General features: G+C 40.3%; 1 protein-coding gene and 1 long non-coding RNA gene across 3 annotated transcripts in view; one reads left to right on the top strand and one right to left on the bottom strand.

Moving 5' to 3' along the window:
- doc2b (double C2-like domains, beta) overlaps positions 1-22088 on the top strand; it is a 178465-nt gene that overhangs the window by 4738 nt on the left and 151639 nt on the right. The window lies entirely within an intron of this gene.
- On the bottom strand, positions 3686-17284 carry LOC102081813 (uncharacterized). The gene is made up of 3 exons (XR_266926.4): positions 17242-17284; positions 14870-14942; positions 3686-5839 (listed from the first exon to the last, which is right to left on the bottom strand). It is a non-coding gene; the product is annotated as an uncharacterized LOC102081813 (long non-coding RNA).

Below are 22088 nucleotides of genomic sequence, written 5' to 3'. Positions count from 1 at the left end.
CCTGGCGTATGTGCGCATGCTAACTCTTTGCCTCTCAGTCGACAGACAGCCAACTGTTGCTGCTGCAAAGAATACCGCTCCCCCTCCTTCTCCACCTCTTCAGCTCTCCTCCAACTGAAAGGATGTGTGATGTTATTGAAGTGAATGATTGCAGTCGTTGTGTGTGCATTTTCCTCTTCCCAGCGTCTACAGGGTGCCTGATCTATACTGTCGATCAGTCTCACCAGACTGCATTATTCACAGCTCCTTGATGAAGCCTCAAATTAGTCGCAGTTTTGAGCTCAGCGGGCTGCATCTGTAGAGCCCATCCACATTTTATACTGACTAGTGGCAAGACGGCCACAAAGTTCCTTTCATGTGACTGTATTGTCCATTCGTTGGTCTGTTTTGTGTTAGTTTCTAAAGCATAAAGATATTTGCGTGTCTGTGTGTGCATGTATGTGTGTGTGTGTGTGTTTCCATATCTCTGTCCATCACAGAGGGGAGGCTCCTTTTGAGGAAGCTTTTTGCCGAATGTCATTTCTTTTAATCTAACAGCTTTGAGTGGCCGAATAATAATAGGAATTAATATGCAGCACTGCTATTGCAAGTGACAGAGACAGAGCAAGATTCCAGCATCCTGCAAAAACCATTTTCACTCCCAGCAGAGATCTTGATGGGAAGATAACGTGACAGTCTTCACAACTCGAGTAAATGTACTGCCAAAATAAAAGCTGTTGCTACCTTCGTCTTTTTTAAAAGAAACCTCTGGATCTGCCTGATTAATCAGTGAGACAGCAATGGTAGCTTTTTTCCTTTTTTCTGTTATTGGTAGTGAACTTGGCCTGCCTCGCATCACTCTGAATTACACGTTGGTCTCGGAGCGCACAAAAACAGAACAAACGCTTCCCGGTTGGTTTTTGTCAGACTCTAACAACACATGGAGGTTTGCCTCCTTTGCACAAGAGACTTCTGATTGCAGGTTAATGTGTGACAGCAGTGTAGCTTCTGTGAGAGTTAATCCATGCAGAGCAGCATGCAAGGGGGGGGGGCTTAGGCCAGCTCTAATCCAGAACTGGACAGCAGTAGGAGAGTGGTGTAAGAGGGGGGGTTGGTAGAGAGCAGGGTAGGCAGATGTTGGTCAATGAACTCTGCCAGGCAACCAGAATTTCACTCAGTGTGCAAAAATAGATGGAGGAAGACATTCTTCAAATCTATGAAGGATGCCTTCATTAGAAAAAGAAATGACTCCTGCCATGTTTTCCTTTCTTTAGCCATCACCACCTGGAGTTTTAAGATGTTCTTGTGTGGGAATTCATACTATAAACTGCAAAGCGACTCTTATCTTTACATGCTTATGAAAACTGCTGTTACGTAGCTTTTCAAACTGCTTTTGTTTTTAGATATTGTAAACTGATTGTGGCTCCTTATACACATAATAAAATACTTTGTCTTTGCACGTTGCTACAAATTCTACCTCAATTTTGGGCTTGCTCAGTCCAATAAGTTAGCAGCAGAAGCAGAAGTGCAGCATGATTATATGACCGTAAGTGTTAGAACCACGGGAAACTGCCTTCTGATTGTTATAGTGTAGCTAATTTAGCACTTACTGCTATTTTAAGTGGATACTTTAACAGGAAACTGACGTTGTAGGGATTTGAAGGAGCGAATAGCTCAATAGGCAAACCTTAGAGGACTTACTAGGTTGACTAAAAGCATCTGAAAACACTTTTCTGACTGTGGAGTCCACAAGGTGGGGCTGTATCTGCCAATTTCAGTCATTTTCTGAAAGAGGCAGTATGAGGATTGTACCTGCTTTGCATTTACACAGGGATTGGACTGCGGAGGTGTGTAAGAGTAGGCAGTGTTTCAACGTCTCTATAAGGTGCTTTTAATTGCTTCTAGTGTAAAAATGCAACACAAAGAATGCCTTTTGTGACTGTTTGAAAGTGTGCACCATGATATCTGACTTAACGGCTCATCATCCAGAAACTTGAAAGACTTGATAAAGTTAGTGTGGAGAGAGATTAGAGAAGCCGTGGAATGCAGGGCAAGCAGATATGTCACCGAGCTCCTTAAGCCGTGCAAACACTGTGTGATCCTGGGCAGTCCCAGACGAAAGATGACCAACTGTGACAATGTCTTTGCTCGTGGCTCTAACACTGCGGTCCCACGTTACACCGTGAGAGAGCTTCAAAGTTAGCTGTTCCAACGGTCTTGTGATGTAAGATAGCCTGGAACAATATTCTAACAGTGTTAAATTTAGGAGGGCTTTCGCACAGTGTTGTTACAGCTATGACCTGTTAAGCAACCATTAACAATGCAGCATGAAATGACTTGAAGATCATTGAGTCTTTATGTAAGATCAGAAATATATAAAGTCTATATAAAGTTATATAAGGTCAGAAAAGTGAAGCCAGTGCCAAAGTGCTTTAAACCTGCATTTTTCCAGCAGCGAATGAGTCTTCTGGTGGTCAGAAGAAATCAGATTTTTTAAATAAATCTATGAGAAAATGACCCTGTGGTGAGTTTTTGGTCTCTGCCACTAGTTTCTCATCTTGTTTAAAACAAGAAAATGCTTATTTTGTGAACTAAGAGTCCATATTGGGTTAAACAGAAGATAAAGAAGCGTATGCTTTAGTGCTTTGCTATGATATTAACATACAGCGTCCATTGGTTTCTCACTAAGATCCACTCATCGCTCACCCCACTCAGTGTCAAAACACCAAGATGGGGATCTCAAAAATGCTTCTTTCCAGAATTCAAAACATAACTTTATAAATCAAGTACGTAATATTTGGCTTCACCTGCAGTCCTTAAAAAATTTGTACATTGTACTAATTAATTAATACTGATAATAACTGCCTGCAGATTGTGCAGCGATCCCTTCATGAAAGCAACCATAGGCGGTGTACAGTGTTGCACACTTAACTTTTGAACTGTTAAGAGTATTTGTAGTTCACTCCATGTAACTGATACTTGATAGGATGCATACACTTAAAATAGTGAATCTGCAAAATATGGAAGTATTTGTACAAACTGGTCATCATTACCTTTACTACCTGAACGAAAGATCCACTAGTGAAATAAATGACTGCTCAGTCCTTCGGACCCGCTCTAATCCTCATATCCAAAGATGCTCGGCTTAAGGCTTCAGAACGAGACTTTGAATCCAGTGAGTGAAGTTTATCGGGTTACATCCATCTTTGATATACAGTCAGTGGAAAACCTGTGCCACTGAAAAACCAACAAAAAGCACAATATATGGGGGTAAAATGAAATAAGAGTCCAAAATGCAAGAAAATGTAGTTGTGATGTGTCAACAGAAGCCTGGCTTCTCCGATGTGTTTTCCAGCTGTCATTATGACCTAGCATCAACTCATAAGACTACTGAACTCTCCGTCTGTAACGCCTTTGAAGTAAGAGATTGAATTCATTTTGGAAGTGGATGAATAAAATGTGATACGTCTAAGACTTACCGGAGTCTCACAGATTATCTATGCGACTCTGAAAAACAGATGCAACCCTTACAACATCTGGACTGAATGTGTGTTAGTGCTTCTCGGTAACATTTGCATTGATTTTTTCCTCCAGAACAGTTGCTATCCAATCTGTCCGAGATGCATGAAATAGCTGCGGTGTGTTTGCTCTGTGCAACAGGTGGCGTGTTGTGGCATGCATGTTACTGCAAGTTTATCAAAGAGGACTGGGTGCACGGTTCTAATCATGTCAGCTGAGGATTGGTCACACTGCAGGTTTATTCAAACATCAAACCCCAGCTTCCCTCCACCCTCCCTCCTAATAGGGCAATTAGACCCAAACATCTGCCGGTGTATAGTCTTAATGATTTTGCAATCACCTGAAGAGTCATCAGTGATGCACGATAATTACAATGTCAGCTCCACTTTAAAAAAGAAGAAAAAAAGAGAAAGGCCAAACAAGGAAGGAGTATGAAAAGTATAAAGTATGTTGAATGCGTTATCCAAAGTATGAGTCATCTGTATGCTTGTCACCAGCCTCAACTACTCTCTAATGAACGTAGGCACTAAAATATATAATTAAGAAATGAATAACAAGTAGCTGTTTGGGTCTGATGCAATGTCTTAAATAATCCCAAGCTGCTTCTTCTTCTGCTGCTGCTGCTGCTGCCGCCATGGGAGTTTCAAAGGAGATAAAGAAGCATAATACTACTGCAGCGGCTCACAATCTGCTTTTAGAAATTGCGTCATGGGTTCTGTATAGTGTATAGAAAAAGGCACACCAAAACACTGCAACAGTACAGGTGATGAATGCATGAGCTGTCTGGCTCCGATCTGCTGTTGCGTATGAAAGTTAATTCCGAGGTGACATTATCAAACATGGAAAAAGATGACCCCATACTGGGATGCCTGCAGCAGCTCCAGTGATGATTCATATTGGAAATAACTCAGCAGGTTTTGGTGTCAATCTCAGAATCGCCGTTTCGGTGTTGTCAGTCACAGCCACAAGACAAATTACAGTTTACTGCAGCCGCGTGTGTTTTGGATTAAGATGAAAAACTGACTTTTTTTCCCCGTGTCTGCCAGCAAAAGCTACTGTAATTACTCTTCACGAACTTGTGGTGTTACACTATATGAAAGCATTTTGCTGGATATTAATTTTCTAGTCAAGTCAAGGCCTTGTGTGCAAAGAAAATGAAAGGACATTCATAAAAGCGAATGTGAATCTCGAAAATGTTAATCAACGTGCAATGACAAATAAGCCCTTGAACATGGTACAAACATCATGGATTGATGTGCATTGCTGTGGATGGATTTTTCCTTTAAGCTACCCTGCTACCCTCATTTGCTTGTGTTGAAAGACTTACTGAAGGACAGCTGAACCCAGGCTATATAATAAAAGCTATCTATAAAAGCAGAGAACAAATGATTATTTGCAGACCTAACAGCTTCTACTAGCTTATAGGAATAGAACTAATTAAAATCTACTTTCTCCTGTGTTGTCTGCTTTGCTTATGTGTGTTTCCTGCCTTATTCCATCTTGGGTGGTGGGTGACATTTTATCGCACCTGTTGCGAGGCTGATCTGATAACGCTTGGACTCATACATATGAAGCGCGCACTGAGGTAAAGTAATTTCTCCCTCCTGGCAGTGAAGCGAGCACCGCTGTGATCCAAATGAAAACGCTGCTTTACTTTGAGTTTGTTCGTCTAGAAGTTGGAACTTTTGCTCTGCTGCTGCACAAAATTCAAGCCTCTCTCTTTGCTGTTTGTAATTTAAAAGAGCCAGCGCTGCCCCAAATTGGCTCCTCATTGTCCTGCGGGACTTGATCCAGTATCTGCATGGTTCCTCTTGGGGGTGGGTGGAGCAGCGTGGCAGTGTTCTCCCTTATGAACCAAATCACACAGGGACCTCTCAATCCTTGCTAAGAACCTGCTGGCTAATCTGCATAACGGCAACATTTTCTGATTCGCTGTGACTCAACCTTGATTTTAATTGAAACGGAAAAGTGCATCACCCACCAAGGGTCCCCTGCAAAAGGGGGGGAGGGGGTAATCAAAAGCATTTGAACATCCGGATCCTTGCCACATTAATTAATGATTGTTTGTAGTGGTCGTTGAGAGCCATGTCCCTGTCAGAGCCCAAAGAAGTGACCCACATTGGAGAGCTTGTGTTTCTGAGAGATAAGCTTCCAAGCCTTGCTATGTGTTGACAAAACTAACACAGGGTGGCCGGGGGGGGGGTCGGGTCCACAGTGTCTGCACACACAGGTCTCCCCCGAGATGTCTTGCTCTGGCGGTGCAGTGCTGTCTGCTGTTGTCTCCTCAGCACAAGTTTTGAGCTACAGCGTTTGCATGTAGTTGTCAGACGGTGAAGAGACACTGTTGGAGCAGAAGAGAAGAGTCTAAAACAGGACAGTAACGCACCAGAAGAAGCAAATCACTAAGTGTAGTTTATGTTCTGTTGCAGTGAATGTGGAATTATTTTCTTTTTTATTTATATATGTGATAGAATTAGCACAAACTGTGTGTTTCCTGAGATTGCAGCAGTTCAGGTGTTGGAGCTACTGATATCAAATGTGCTGAGGATCGAGCTTGAGGACTGTGGTGGTGCAGTGACTTGCACAGGGCACTTCTCTGCTTTGTTGAATTTGATCTCTTAATTGTAACTCAACCACCTCAACCTGTCTCCAAATAATCGTGGTCTGCCTCTGGCTGACTGCAGTCACCCTCAGACAGGTTGGCAAAGGTGTGTAAATAACTGCCGAGTTTTATTTATAAAAGCAGTCATTCTTTGCCGATGAGTGCAACTGATCTGTGAAGCATCTCTTTGCAATTGGGGACTCGACTCAACCGGTTGCCAACTGGTTATACTCTATAAAAGCAAGGTTACCAAATCCCTGTGCCACTGTGCAAGTAAATCACCGTCCTTTAACAACTACTGTGGGGGCATTTCTTTCCTATTAGGTCCTGGTCTTGACTCTGAATGTAAACCTTTGTGTGTATAGCAACAGATTTGCAATTTTTGCTGATTTATCACAGTTGATCAGCATTTTTTCTTAAAGAGATACCGTGTTATTGCCAGCTTGACCCTAGTAGACCACAGTCTGACTCTGTCTTATTGCCATTTCGTTGTTATCTTGACTCACAAAAGTCGGTGTGAAGATGACTGTGAATGTTTGCACACCTATTTCCTGTCTTTGACTGTATAAAAGGAACCCTAATTTGCAAAATTAGCAGCGTGTTGCCAGAAAAATTTGAAAAATGTTTGCTATGATATCCAATTAAATAAGAAAGACAGCTTTTTACCTCATAGACTTTTATATAGTGTCATTTTTGGGTTTTTTAAATTTATTTTGTATTTTGTAATTAGAGTCACCCCCTGTTGGCCTTGAGAAAGAATACAAGCTTAAGACTTTTCAAACTTGCCGTTTCCATCTTTTACATCCAGTCTGGTTTCAGTGTAATACAACATCTGCGTGTGGTCAAAAGTTTACATCAAAGTCTGTATTAAAACTTATCAGTGACGATGAAAGAAATCAAGAGTGTTAAACAAATTAAAATTATACTATTAATTCAGCAGCGCCGTTCATGCAGGATTTAACATGACTTTGCTTTTTAAAGTTCAGCAGTACTCTGGGGCTCTGCCACGTCGTGCCTTGTAGTTAATTAAAACAATTTTAAAACCGATTCTAAAACAAACTTGGGGACTGAATAACGAGGCTAAAACTGAGGTAATTTTCTTTTTAAAGCCTACAGAACCTTCTCAGGGACCCAGTGAGAGCACACCAAACTCTGCTAATGCCAGAAAAATAAATGGCAGCACAGTTATCAGGTATGAGAGTTGAGATGAAGTTATTTCCCTATGCACCATTCCAATTTGCATTCAGATGATGAGGATTACTCAAATATTTATTGTCTTTTATGAATGTTATAAGTGCAAAAGTTTGCAAGCACAGTCAGAGAATAAGTTAAGGCTTGGAGATTTACTGGCAATGCGGCATATTGTAGAATGACACATAAGCTAACAAGGATTCTACCAAATTCAATAAACAACCATTTTTAAACACACCGAGTAACAATTTTCCAAAGTTGCTGCTATTTGGCAAGCAGTTCAACAGCAATGTTTAAATGCTTCTGGTATTTAGGCAGTGAGATAATCATCTAAAAACTCTGCGTGGTACTTTAAGGACGAGTGCAAGGGAGGCCTTGAGCCATCTGTTGCCTCTCTTAGACCAAAAGCCATTTCCAAACCTTTGATAAACACAGGGCTGCCGCAATCCACTTGAAAACATCCCCTGAGCCTCATAATGCTCAGTTTAATGTAAAGAGTGAGTTCAGCACTGCCATGCCCTGCACACCAGAATCCTATTAAGAGTCTATCTGCAAGCTGTCATGCAGTAGTAATGACTCACTGTAGTGTTCCATGTTTTCCTGTGACTAACCCAGCACTAACAAAGCAGGCCAGATTGTCAGCCTGGTCACATTATGGGTTATTATTACTGGTGCTGTCTCTCAACAGGAGCCACTGAGTGTTTTAAGTTAGCAGCAGCCCCGCTTCATCAGATATAAATTCTGCTCTGCCCTCCCTTCATCCCAGTAAGCACATTATGTAATGATAATGCCGGCTATTACACAGATACATTTGGCTTCTGGGGCTGTCATCAGTAGGGAGAAATGCTGTTTGGCTTGAGTTTTTTGCACTTCACATGCACGTATTCAGGATGTGTGTGCTTATTGCTGGTGATGCACGGGCTTTTTAAAAGCTTCAGCTTTTTAAAAAGCCGAATCCACCTGTGTTTAAACCCCACAGAGAGGGGCTAAGAGTAGTACTTCATCCTCCTCCACTGAGAAGGCAAAGACCCACTCCATTTGCCGAAATTAAATCCTGGTGTCTGATCACTTCCCTGCCCACACAATGTGATGAATCAAAACATAACTAACTTAACCACAACTTTATTGAGTGGGCACTCGGTAAGCTCAGGTCACCGATAGCCTTCCATCTCTTTAGGATCCTTTGGTGTGTGCAGTTTAATGAGGCAACATAAGGGATAACTGGAGATGAAAGTTCAAAGCTTTCAACTTGTTACTTCTGACTGCCACGTGCAATTAAGGGTAAAGTTACACAGTGCACTTGTTGATTATATTTACATGCCTGCCTTATTCCATCTTGCCCGTATTTAGATAAAAAAAACCCTGAGTTTTCATTATAAGTGCTGAAGAGTAGCTTGGCTTTGGAATTACATCCCCTATGTTAAAAATAAGACTGAATACAATTAGCTGCTGATTTTTAAGCTGACTTTATTTTACTTTATATTATTGAACTCCAGTTGGTTTCACTTCCTGTAGCTACGGGCATGTCTGTTCCTGTTCAATAAGCTGTGGTGAGACCACCAAGAGCTAGCAAAGGCTGGAGAAAGTTAGCAGCTAGCAGGTGAAAAACAACAAGCATTCCACCTTGCATTGCATTGGGCAGCGACAAGCATGGCACATCATCAACATCAGAAATGTAGTGTTTTGTGTAGTCAGAGTGTTGACAAGCTGTAGATTTACATGTACAGTGGTCCCTTGCTATAATGCGGTTCACCTTTCGCGGCCTCGCTGTTTTGCAGATTTTTTTGTGCAATTTTACATGTTTTTTTTTTTTTGTTTGTTTTTTTGTTTTACAGCGCATTGTGTTCTACATCCTGATTGGCTGTAGACCATTGTGAATCTCCTCTGTGCCGTGTTTTCCGCCCAGTACAGAATACGTTCAGCTTGTCAAATTTACATAAATCTTTGATCGCTAGCACTGTGACTCTGAAGTGGTGTACGGTATGTTTGTAAGTTTTCTCCCCAACAAACACAACAATGTGGATGAAACATTTTGCACCGTCAAAGGCACCCAAAAGGCAGAGGAAGATGCTAACCATCGCACAAAAAGTTGAACTTCTGGACATGCTAAAAGAAGGTAAAAGTTACTGTATTTTGGGGATTATAAGGTGCATTAAGTGAAACAAAACAGTCAGATAAGTCGAACTTTACTCAACTCACTCTTCTTGCTTCCTCCACTTCTGTACCATTGATTCATTAATGTTGAATTCTCTCACAGCTGCTCTATTCCCATGTTCTGGACCTGAAAACAGGGTTTGATCTTTGGCTTCATTCTATAATACTGGACTTATTTTTCTGACAAAAGTGTATAAAGTGTGTAGTGAGGGGGTTTTACAGCCTTAAAACATCTATAATAATTGTAAAAAATAAAGTTGGCTACTTCGCGAATGATTTATCACTATGCATATGAAGACACACTCAGTGCAGTAAAAACAGACTGATAAACACCAAACATGTCCCTATCTGTTAGGGAGTTTGAAATGACACATAGTGTACATTACATAAGTGCTAATGACCCTACCAGATGTCTAGGAAGTCCTACCTAACCTCCGCTTATTCCTACCATATGCTTTAGTTTTAAATAGCTCAAAAATCAAATCAAATGAAAAATCCTCACACTTTCAGTGTGTTTACTGGGACAACTCCAGATTCCATAACAGTGATAAGGAACTGCACATGTCCCTGGAAGACATGGTTTTCAGTGCCCTAAATACTTGTCGTTAATTGGTCATCTGAGCTTAAGGTTCTTTTTCCAGTTGTTTTCGTTTCCTCAGTGGACTGAAGCTTGCAGAGCCAAATACTTTCAACCCTCTTACTTGGCTAAAGAGGCTTCACTTCTGTCCTCTGACTTCTTCTAGTTACTCCCTGAGCAGATGCTGAACTCATGTTTTTCAACCAGGTTTCTGCATCCCACCTCAGAAGGATCAATAAAAGGTCTCTGCCCTGCTGCTTTTGACTCCTGGAAGCGGCATCTTTCAGTATTTCACTCTTGTGCTCTCTTGTCCCGTAGGGGAGAACTCAATGAGTTGTACAATACAGCTCTGCTAGACAGACCACAATGTCAGGCCTTAGAGGGGAGTGCTGGACAGAGTACGCTTGCTGAGCTCATCTGGACTAATACCAGCGAGGCAGGAGGATTTCCTTTTGTATCTGTATTGTGTGATTGCTTCATTGTCAGCTAAAGTGGATTTGATTTCCTTGGAGTGGGGGATGTCAGTCTTGCCAAGTGGTTTCCAGAAAACTGTAAGCTTAAAGATTATGTATGTAATCTCTGATCATACTGTATTATAGTTACAAGGAATTTACATTTTGTAATACATGCAATACATTTTGATTTTGAATAGGTTTATTTATTTGGAAACATGCCAGTTCTTAGAAAATATCGCTGATATCTGCACTTCTGATTATGTGCGTCAAACTGAAGGAGTCCCATGATTTGCCTTTTGCGAGATAATTTATGTTTTGGATGAATCTGGGGAGTTTGGGCATCAGTTCTAATGATTTACCGAATTTGAAAGAACATTACCCCGTGATAAGACAACTTTAGAGGACTATATTCACAATGTTTGCATGTGACCATAAATATTTCTAGCTTTTTGTAGGTATATCCCTTGTTCTCTGTTTGGGTCATAGTTTGTTTATTCCTAGATTTTCATGTATCCTGGGGTTTTGATTCTTAGTCACTGTTAATTCTTTCCCTCATTCTTTCCTGTCTATTTTCCTAAGTTCATTCAGGTGACCCCCACCCCCCTCCCCTCACAGACCGTCACCACCACCATGTTAATGTTGCTTATTACAATTACCTATGTTTTGTTACCCTCCCGTGTCCACTTCCCTGATTACCCTTTTGTGCGTAAATAGTGCCGTCTTCACCCTCTCGCTGTGTCTCAGTGTCTGTTTATTGAATAAAGAGAATTTAGTTTACATTTTCACCCCGGACTCTCTCTTTGGTCTGAACGAGTCTGCATTTGATAATCTTAGAATTCACTCAAAGAAAAAAATCAACTTCTCAGATGGTCTGTTGCTAAATGCACAACACATAACTGCATTAAAATCTTCTAAATGGAACAAAGACGATAGGGACTCAAATTTGCTGAGGTAGCATTTGGCAGACAGCTAGTGCCGGTAACCACTTTAGCTGACATCCACTGAGGTTGACCAAATTATATAACTTTGTAGAAAACATGTTTATTTCTGTTGTTGTTGGTCATTTTCACATGGGAGTCTCACTTGCTTTGTGAGACTAGCCTCGAGTAGACACTCACAATTTTTTTGCACATCCACTTCAGCCCTACAGGTTGCAAAACAGTGTTGTGAAGTTCACAATTGATAGGTTCATCCTCTCGAGAGTAACAGGGTAAATAAAGTGAAAATTTGAGGGCTGCTAGCCTTGGAGCTAGTGTAGCACAAACTTTTCAAAGGTCAGTGGAAATGCTTTTATTTACAGAGCTTCACCCGTTAAAGAACTTTGTTGAAATTGTTAAAAAACTATAAGGCTATTTCATGGTGCCAACTTAAAACTTAGCCATGTTCAATTCAATTCAATTCAGTTTTATTTATATAGCGCCAAATCACAACAACAGTCGCCTCAAGGCGCTTTATATTGTACAGTAGATCCTACAATAATAGATACAGAGAAAAACCCGACAATCATATGACCCCCTATGAGCAAGCACTTTGGCGACAGTGGGAAGGAAAAACTCCCTTTTAACAGGAAGAAACCTCCGGCAGAACCAGGCTCAGGGAGGGGCGGGGCCATCTGCTGCGACCAGATTCCATGTCCACTTCAGACCTTTACTTATACACTTTGTGTGTCCTCACACACGCTGGTTTCAGTACACGTTGGCCTTTGTGTGCCAGCGATAATTTAACACAGCGAGGATGGGTCAAATGATATACTACTGCTTTCTGTTCCTGTTAAGTGTATTCATCTCAGCTCACAGGGATTAAATATTTGACTATGGAGCTCTGTTAGTTTCAGTTGTTCTGTTTGCTTGATTTGTATTCTGGTGTGAACTTTATCAGCTTGAATATGGATGGAAGTCCATAACAAGCAGCCCCGCACTGCCGCTTACTGCTCATTCTGTAACTCTGAAGTGTCTGCAGCAGTGTTGCATTTCTTTATGTGGCGTTTCAAGACCAGTATTGTAAGCTGGTGTACTACTTTCTAATGTATTAGGACGTGCATTCAGTTTTAATCTGCACCATGAAACCTTCTAGTTATATTGTTATTTATTTCTTTGTGTTTTGTGTGTCTGTCAGCATTGGATTGCTCCATTAAAAATTGTATTCACTAGTATCACGCAATTAGTTTGAACTCATTTTCACACATTTCTTTATCTAAGTTTGTCTATCTTGTACTTTTTTTCCCTTTTCATGAGAATCCAAAAGATGGCGGTGGAAAGTATAGGCAGTCAGACGAGGCTGTGCTCATCATTAGTGCCTTAGCTGCCTCATTTGCATTACAAGCTAGCAAATGAGTCCTCAGATTTGTTGCTGCTGCAGTGTGAGGGACTCTTTAAACTACTTCTACAGGCCTCTCAGATACTTGTTTCTTAGTTATTAACCCTGTTCTTTGCTTTCATAGATATTGACAGAGTCCTGCACCAGTTTCATTTATGATCTTTGCTTGGTGAGGGGTCAACAGGACATCAATACTCTGCTTGACCGTTATTTAAACTGCTTACAATGATCTGCTGTTCTCATAGATTGTAGAATATCATTACAATAAATAAATTAACAGCCTGTGAGCCTGATGAAGGTGCTCAGTCCCATTAAAACATCCTCAGTGCTGCCTTGGGAAGACCACAAAACCCTAAAATATCCTGTACAGCATTCATGACAGTTTTGAGGCATCATTTGAAGCTAAACTTCGATGCTTTTTGCTGTTAAAGGCGACCACGGGGAATCCCTTCCTCAGATGAAGCCAGGTGCTGTTGCGCAAAGCTCTCTTTTCTTCATACCTGATTGTGCTGGCTGTGATAAAGAATAGATGGTTCTGCCTAAAACTATTGTTCTCCATCCAAGTGAGCTGGTAAATCTGTCAATACAGAATGAGTCATAGTTTAATAAGAATGTGGCTGAAGAAAAAAAGATCGTCAGAGCAAGCAGTAAGGGTTTTCAGAGGAACATGAACCCTGACCTCCGGCATCTGTGCAGTAAAAATTCTCTTTCTGATGACCGATGGATGGAAAATATGTTGCCTGTGAATGCAATCCTGGCAGCAAGTGGTTTTCCTCCATATCAAAGATGCATTTCCATTCTCTAAACAGCTAGGTGTGGACTCAACAAGTGAAAATTTAACTGGATTTTAGCCTTTGGCTGTTTGCCAGTTAGATATATTTCAGGCCTCTAATCAAGAGAAAATTGCTCAATGGGATATTGGTGAATGGCTGAAATTAGGTTGAATTAAAGTCTTTTGTAGCTTGAAAGGCAACTGTTTAACCTTTCATCTAAATTTAGACTAAAAGGATGTCTTTTTAAAGGCTGTGAGTGGATGAACAAATTTAGCCTGGAAAACAACATCTGTGGATGTTTGGTGTGTGGAGGTGTGCGTATATGTGTCTTACAATTTTCAGGGTGACTGAGTGGGTCAGTTTTTACCAAAATGGTTCATGTGACAAACAGTTTAGGAAGCAGTGGGTAATGTTAGGTTCTACTGCATTTTATAAGATTGGAGGTGTATTTTGCAACTGTAGGCTAACTGAGTAAATATACTTGCCATCACTTCTCAAAAGTAAACTTGAACATACGGAGGGGGACACGCCTGCAGCACTTTGCTCGTCTCAACTCGATTAGCATTTGTTCTCATCCCACCAGGTAGAAATCTGAGTGTTACCGAGCAGAGCAGCAGAACAAAAATCCCACACAGGGCTCCAAAGAATATATCGGGGAGCTACATCATCGCACCATTTCCAAGAACCGATGCAGTGATTTTCAAAGGTTTGCCTCCCTGCAGGTTCTTATCTTTCTGTGTGTGTTCTGACTCATGTTGTCTCTGCAAGTTTCTTTTTAATTGTTTTAGTTTTAAATCTGCAGCTTATTTTACTCACCCACAAACTATATCTGTCTGCAGAAAGTACTTTACAGAGATCGCCGATCACAAGAGCTTTCAAACTCCGTATTCTGCCTGTTTATTATTTATTTAGTTTTTCCAGGGAGAGTGGGTTGCTCCTGGACTTCTATCGAAAAGTGAAATGATTTTTAGGCTAATAAATTTGACTTCACACACTACTTTTTAAAAAAAGATCTCATCAAATGTACGCCAAAGAGGGATTGGGAATATTGCCCCATCCTGTAGGCGGGTAAACTAAGAGATAAAAATATATTCAGTATATGTATACAAAATGAAGCAAAATTAAGGACACTTGGCCGCAGCTTTGGAAGCATCTTAGTGAGTCTGATTGCTGCACAAATGTTGCTCTGCAAATTCCCATTATCGCTTATGTAAACCTCTTCATTTAATAGAGTGGGATTAGAGAATTGTGTAATATGGCGTATGTTTTAGATTGACGTAACCAAGGGATTTCTTTTACTTACCAACGTAGTCCAGCTCTCGGAAGCTCTGTCAGTAAAAACAATCAAATCTACATGTACGATACAGCCCCCTTCACTGTAAAAAAAAGAAAGAATATTCATGTCAGTGCATGGTACAGCGTTACACATAGACCTCAAAGCTGGCAGCACATGAATTAGTAGAGAAATGAAGTTCTTTCATCTTCTAATTTACCCACCCTGCTCTCTCAAAGTCAGACGCTTCTCACAGAGAGACTCTCAATGCAGATGAAGACCACTTGGCGATGCAGTGGGCTTCAAGATATAACTTGGGCACGTAGCCCATATCAACCAGCTGATATTCAAAGCAAATCCGACTTTGGTTTTATCTACTGTGCTCCGATGAGAGAGAAGCGGTCGATTGTTAGAATACGAGGTGTGATAAATAAAGAGCGCTGCTTGGGTGAATCATACATGAATCCTCACTCAGCAGGGTAAAAGTACCGAATCGACTCTTCACTGACCAAATGTGCTTCGTAAACTGACAGCTACTACTGCTTTATGCTTAATATTCCTAGAGTTCCTTCCTTCTTTGAGTGTTGCACTGTTTACTTCCAGTTCATGTCCCAAGTTCCCCACAAATGTCCCGAGGAAGAAAAGTAGCAGCAGATGGCCTGCTGACAGCAACAGCATTTTGTGAATAAGGAAATCTTTTCCCATACCAAAACATGCCACAGAGCCTGTGTGAAAATGAGTCTGGCTTCAGCAGTTTTCCTGCTTTGCTCCTTTTGTTATGTCACTGATTTCTCGCCTGAACTACCAATCAGAAAGCCGTCTGTCCCTGACTTCAGTGTAGAATTGCAGCAGCAACACCCAGCAGGGAGTGTTTCCAGTTGTGGTTTGGAAAAATATGCTGGTATGTCAATTGCAATATTTGTGGGCATATAAAAAAAATAATAAAGTTCAGTAACTGTGTTTCTATGAATTCTGGTTGCCTCATAGATGAATTACCTTAGCCATTAACCAACAACTGTTTATTAAAAATGGGTGTAATCTCTGTTTGATTGTATAGTAATCTGTGGGAAAACAATTATTTCTCACTTGATTTGTGCCTTAGTAAAATATTTCCCCAGTTAATTCATGGTCTCAGTCACTAAAGTAGTCACAACATTATTCATTTTGTAAATTATGGTCACATTTAGCATAATTAAATGAAACTCTCTAACATACCCATACCCATACATATTTGTTCACCTACAAAACCTTCATCAGGTGTATGGACTCCACATATTTATGTAATCATAAGCGAAGGAGTACTGAGATAAGTGTGACTAATGAAGATTGTAAGCACATTTGTTCTGTCTAAATACTGAAAATCTACACAGCATAGTGATTTTTTAAATTAAACAATCAAGATGTGATTGAAGTGCAGACTTTCCGCTTTAATTTAAGAAGACTGACAAAAGTCGAATGGCCATTTTTATGCACAGTCTCTCACCGAACACAGTTTCCTCCCTTGAGATTCTCTGCCTGCGCTTTGCTGCAGACACCTTCAGCTGCTGCTTGTTTGTGGATCTCTCTGTTACAGTGCTGTCTTCCGTAACTGAAAAGCATGCTCTATTGGGCTCAGATCAGGTGACTGACTTGGCTGTTGAAGAATATCCTATTTCCTTGCCTCGAGAAACTCTTGTGTTGCTTTTGCAGTATGCTTTGGGCCATTTTTTATTTGCATCACGCACAGAATCACATCTGTAACGTCTGGGTTTAAAAACTGGAATGGTGAAGATTAAAATGCCAAATTCAAGTATTCCATAAGCCAGTGGATGACCTCGGGGTTTCTACAGTGTCTACCACTCAATGTAATGCTGACAGTATTTTTTTTTTCTTTGTTTATGTAATGGTCAATCTAATCGATGAGCAAGCGCTTGAATTAAGTTTATAATTCTAAAATATAATTATTGTTGTTATCCATTAATTTTCCAATTTAATGTTTTACAAAAAAAAACTTATTTTTTTTTTAATTAAGATATTAATTTAGTTATTTACTTCCATTCCTGAACAGAAAAACTAATTTCACTGGACGAATGTTGTGTTTGATTAATTTCTGACTTCTCAGTAAAGTCGGCCCAGATTTGGGTTTATAGAAAAAAAAAATTCAGTTTACTTGCCTAATAAATAACACTTCTTTTTTGTTTTAATCAAGTTCTCACGGATGTCTAAAATATTTATGTTTTGTGACAAGTGGTCAAATAAATTTGTTGAGCACTGGACATCCATCTTTTATACAGTGTCATGGTCCTGGGTCGGTTGACCCAGCGTTTTGTGTTTAATATTAGTATTATCTTATGTTTTGGATTAATTCTTGTTTCTTGTTCTTAGGGGTTTGGTTCTTGTGTTTCATGTTCTGTTATCCTTACCTGTGGCCTCCCCCGATGTTCTGTTCGTGTCTCTGAGTGTAGACTATAAAACAGTCTGTGAATTTCCTGTTTTACTTTGAAGGTCTGTGTCTCGTCATGCCCATCAGTTTCAGCTGCGTCCTCCCCGTGTGTCATTTCCTGATTACCTGGTATGTTTTTATAGTGCGTGTTTGCCTCTGCAGGTCGTCACTCCGTCTGTGTTATTTGGTGAATCTCTTTGTTTATGACTAGTTCTCCCAGTTTAGGTTTATGCTTGGTTCAGTCCTCGCTTTTGTTGTTTTCACCTTCCACAATAAAGCTCCCTCGCATCACAGCCAGTGCCAACGTTTTGGGTCCTTCTTCACTACACCACACGACTGCCGCCGCAGCTGTGATGTGCAGACTCGTTGGCTTTAACCAACCTAAATGCACTTGATGGCTATCACCCAATCCAGTAAGCTCATCAGCCTAATTTAGAAAGGACTGTTATATGCAATAATAATCATATTCTCTAATAGTTTCTTTGGAGATATTGAGAAGCATTAGCCTTCAGCCTTGGTGATATTAACTGCATAGAGTAACTTTTTCAATGGAGAAAAAGCCGATTACTGCTGATGTCATTAACTAGTAGTTTTAAAGGTCATGCGAGTAAATGAAACTGCATGGAAACCTGTCAAACATAAAGAGCAAGGAGCTGTGATGAAAAGAGGCAGTGAAATGTGATTACATCCAATTCATTATAAAGGCGACTTTTTCTATCAACAAGCTACGTGATAGAAAACGGAAGTCTTGCAGTCTGTTCAACGATTCAAGGTGCTTTGCTGTATAGCTCTGTTGTCAAACATCATTTTATCAGCTTTCATCAAAGTCAACTCCCCCCACTCTCCTCTCCACTAGACCCCCACCTCTCTCTTCACTGTGCCTTTAGAGATTGCGGTTTCTCTGAAAAAGCTCCATTTGTATAGATCTGAGTGCAGTTTGATCGGATCCTGCTGGCTCTAATGAGTCGGCAAGATCTCAGTAAGCTGGCCCTCGATCCCTTGAGAGATGCATTTACACACAATACCAAATAAAGTCCAAAAGTAGCGTGATGGTGCCATGCTGCTGTTTGACAGGGGTTTCAGGTTATTTTGTAGGTTTCAGTCTCACTTTTATTCACCTCTCGCCGCAGCAGGCATATGCAGCTTTTTCGCATTGGCAAACAAAAATGCTGAATGCTACTCTTGCAACAAAACCAGCTATCAAAAAAATAAAAATAAATAACAAGGTGTAGATGGTATTAAAAACTGATTTTGGCTGTTTTCTGCATTTTAAGAGGAATCCCGTTAAAGGCCAGGATAGAGACACGAAAAGATTTCGTCAGTCTCTCTGAAGATGGATTGTTTATACACTGTGTTCTCTAAACCGCCTCAATGACCTTTATGTTTGCTTTGACTAAGGAATTGAAGTATTGGGTAAAGGGCCTACATTAAATCCTCTGGTATTCTTGCAAGCCCGCTTATTCAAATGTACAACCAAACCTCATAACATAGTTGTCTCACTTTGGAAGGCTTGCTGGTACGGGCTGAGTAAAACCTCCTACAGGCTGTATGACATTTAAAATCAAAGCAAACTCACTTGGCAGCAGCAAACCAGGGCTCTTCTTTGTTTGATTGTTAGAACGTTAGATTGATTGCTTGGAAAAGTAAGTCATTTTATTCCATTGTAATGCATATTCAACAAAGGGCCATGCTGACACTGATTGTTTAGATATTTCTAAAACTGTAGATTTGATTTATGACCATTTAAGATGAAACGGAATCTTTTGTAAATTTGTAACAAATTTACTGTTAATAATTACTTTCAGCACTACTGGTGTAAACATGTCACACTGACATGCTGATGTCATGTCATCCAAGACAATGTTGTTCACATAGGCCAGAGATCAGCTGGCAACCAGCTGGTGCCCACCAGTCGCTTGGGACAAAAGTGTATTCTCTGACTGGTTGGTGAGTGTTTGCTGGCAGTTGCTATTGTCTAAATTCACTGCTAAATCAACTGCTAAAGACTGGTTCTTTGATGTGTTCGAGTATCCATATTGATAAAATATATCTGAACTGCAGGGTTGCTGCTTTTTTTCTTTGTGAAATTTAAGTTATTTATGGATTTTTCTGACTGGAAAGAAAAAAAAACCAACATAATTTATCCAAATTGAGCACTTTGAAAAAACCTGGAAAATCTTAGTCACTAAGTATAAGAGACGTGTCCTCATCACCAGGCAAAAAATTTCAGTTAAAAAAGAAAAAGAAAACCGTGGCTCATCATCCAAATAGTAAATTTGGAAGTTAATTTACCTTTATCACAGTGAACCAAACTCATGGATGCTTTCAGATCCTTCTCAGCTACAATTATAGATAGAGTCTGAAGCGAAAGAAATGAAACACAGCAATCACATCACACAGAGCTGGATGGTCTTTTAAAAAAAATAAAAATAATAATTATTCTTTTTTTAGAGCTAAAGTTGTAACAATGAGTGATCTTTGGCATCCTGATAACAACCCCTCAGACACAAATACTGGCAAGTCAGCATAATTTTACTGTATCTGCACGTTTATCTGCATTCAGAACATGTGTGTGTGTAGGTACCTGTTTATACATCTTTCTGGGGACCAAAAAATTGGAATGTTCCTATACTTGTGGGGACCAACAGTCACTTATTAGGACAAAAGTGCCTGTCCTCACAAGTTTGAAGGTATTTTTGAGACTCAAAATGTGTTTTTAGTGTCAGGGTTACAATTAGGTTATGGTTAGGTTTAGGCTAAAGGTTAGGGTTAGGCATTCATTTTTGATGGTTAGGTTTAGGGTACTCACTAAGATAGCAAAACGAGAATGTGTGTGTGTTTCAAGCCATTTTGCATATGTGAGTGTGCAACACAACATTATAGGTTTACACCAGAATATTAGCAGCAGAATGATAATAATAAGTGATCCCTTTCATCTTACCCATTTCAAGTACTTCAACATATTAATTACAGTTTGTGCTCAAAGACTTTGAATGCAACTTTAAGGTTCTTCAAATTGCTGCTGTGGTTTTACTCTAGTTGGGCTTATTAGCTCAGTAATCTTTATACTGTTAACTACAGTGCCAAGAGGGAAACCAGAAGGGGGCTACTGCTGTTATACTGCATGGGCAATGTACATTTAGGTTACTGTTACACTGAGACCTAGGCATAGCTACACATTGTTTTTGGGTAATTACATTAACTTGGCATCTGCAACCATCACACACAAACACACACATTGTCATTACAAAATTCCTGTGAGTGGGCAAATTCTGAACTTTAAAAGGAGTTTTGGGAGTTCAGATCTGGGTTTTAAGACTAATGCTCCCAATTTCGAGGAGGCAGCCCTACCATTTCTCCTTCTTTTGCTCTTAGTGCACATTTAACTCATTTACTTTTCCAATAAAGAATAATTAGTGAATAACTATTTTCCTCCAGGCATGCTGGTTTCCTGTCACAGTCCAAAGAGATACCCCTTCCAACCTTAAGTTGTACTCTTAGTAACTTGCTTAAAAAAGGCCATTTAATCTTTTTTTTAATAGTCTTTTTTAGTTGCTAATTCTATTGAAACCTTACCATCAAGTTAACCTTTTAGATTCATAATGGCAGCGTTTTCTGGAAGTAAAACTTTACCGACAGCCTGGAAAAGGTTTTCTGTTTGCATCTATGTAACAAGTAGTAAATGATTTCTTTAAAACGAGTAAAGCTTACAATGCAAAAACCGCACTATAAAGTGGCACCGACATGACAGAAGATGTACGGAGGGAGGCAGGGGATGGGGTGTAACTCTGAGAACAAATACTATCTTCTAGCATCGAGGCAGTCTCTCTTCAATCAGGAACATGAAAAAAAAAAACCAAGTGGCGTTTCACATTGTGCAGCTGACTCGTCTTGCTTGAATGCACTCCATGATGGAGCCCAGCCTCTAAATGCTTTTGCAGGGTTTGTGTGTGTGTGAATGTCTCAGGCTGTGGCGTTGTCTTGCTTTTATTGCTGCTCTTGCTGTGTTTATTTCATGGTTTTTTATCAATGAATCTCCCAGCCTGTGTCTTCTGTCATTACTAGTGCACAGTTTATGGCTGATATGCTCTGGGTGGGTTGATTTTTCAAGCAGAAACTACACATTCTAAAACTATAGCCAATCTGTTCTTGGGTGGGCCTCACAGAGTTTTGAGGTGTTGTGGCATTTTAGCTTTTGTTTTTGTGATTGATCTCAAGGTAGAAAGACAGTCAACGTTATGAAAGGGAGACAGAAGAGCACAGGGAGGAGGAGGAGGCCATGCGGTGTGGTTGATTCCTGAACAGGCTCGGTATGTCGTGTTTACATCCCCTCAGGCATCAGGATGCACTCGGAGTTTAAAAACACAACCTGTACTTCCCTCTAGAAGTCTGACCACAGATCATTTCAAGGGTCAGATAATGTCCCAGAGGTCTGACATCACATAGCCTGAAGCTACGTTTAACCCTCAAAGAAGCACTGCATGAATAATGGCCAGTGCTCTATAAAGCACATATTCTCTACATTTCACATTTTGATTATGTAGATGTGAGACTTGGTTTGTTCCACCTCTACTGGAGGGATTGGCACACGCTTGCATTTGTTTTTTCTAGGAATAAATCCCGTGTATTTAGGTAATCCCCAGGATTTCCCTCAAGCAACACAAGTTTTCATTGATCAAGCAGAATGTGTCACAAACTGCTGATAGATTAATGCAGATTATACACCCATCCCCCACAACATTAAAGCTACTTGCCTTATTCTGTGTGCAGCTCTGATGGATCGTGGTGTGTGATCTAGTGGACCCTGCAGGTTACGCACAGGCTCAT

Source organism: Oreochromis niloticus, linkage group LG10 (assembly GCF_001858045.2).
Source record: "Oreochromis niloticus isolate F11D_XX linkage group LG10, O_niloticus_UMD_NMBU, whole genome shotgun sequence".
Taxonomy (NCBI): Eukaryota; Metazoa; Chordata; class Actinopteri; order Cichliformes; family Cichlidae; genus Oreochromis; species Oreochromis niloticus.
This window is presented reverse-complemented; position numbering and strand designations above follow the sequence as displayed.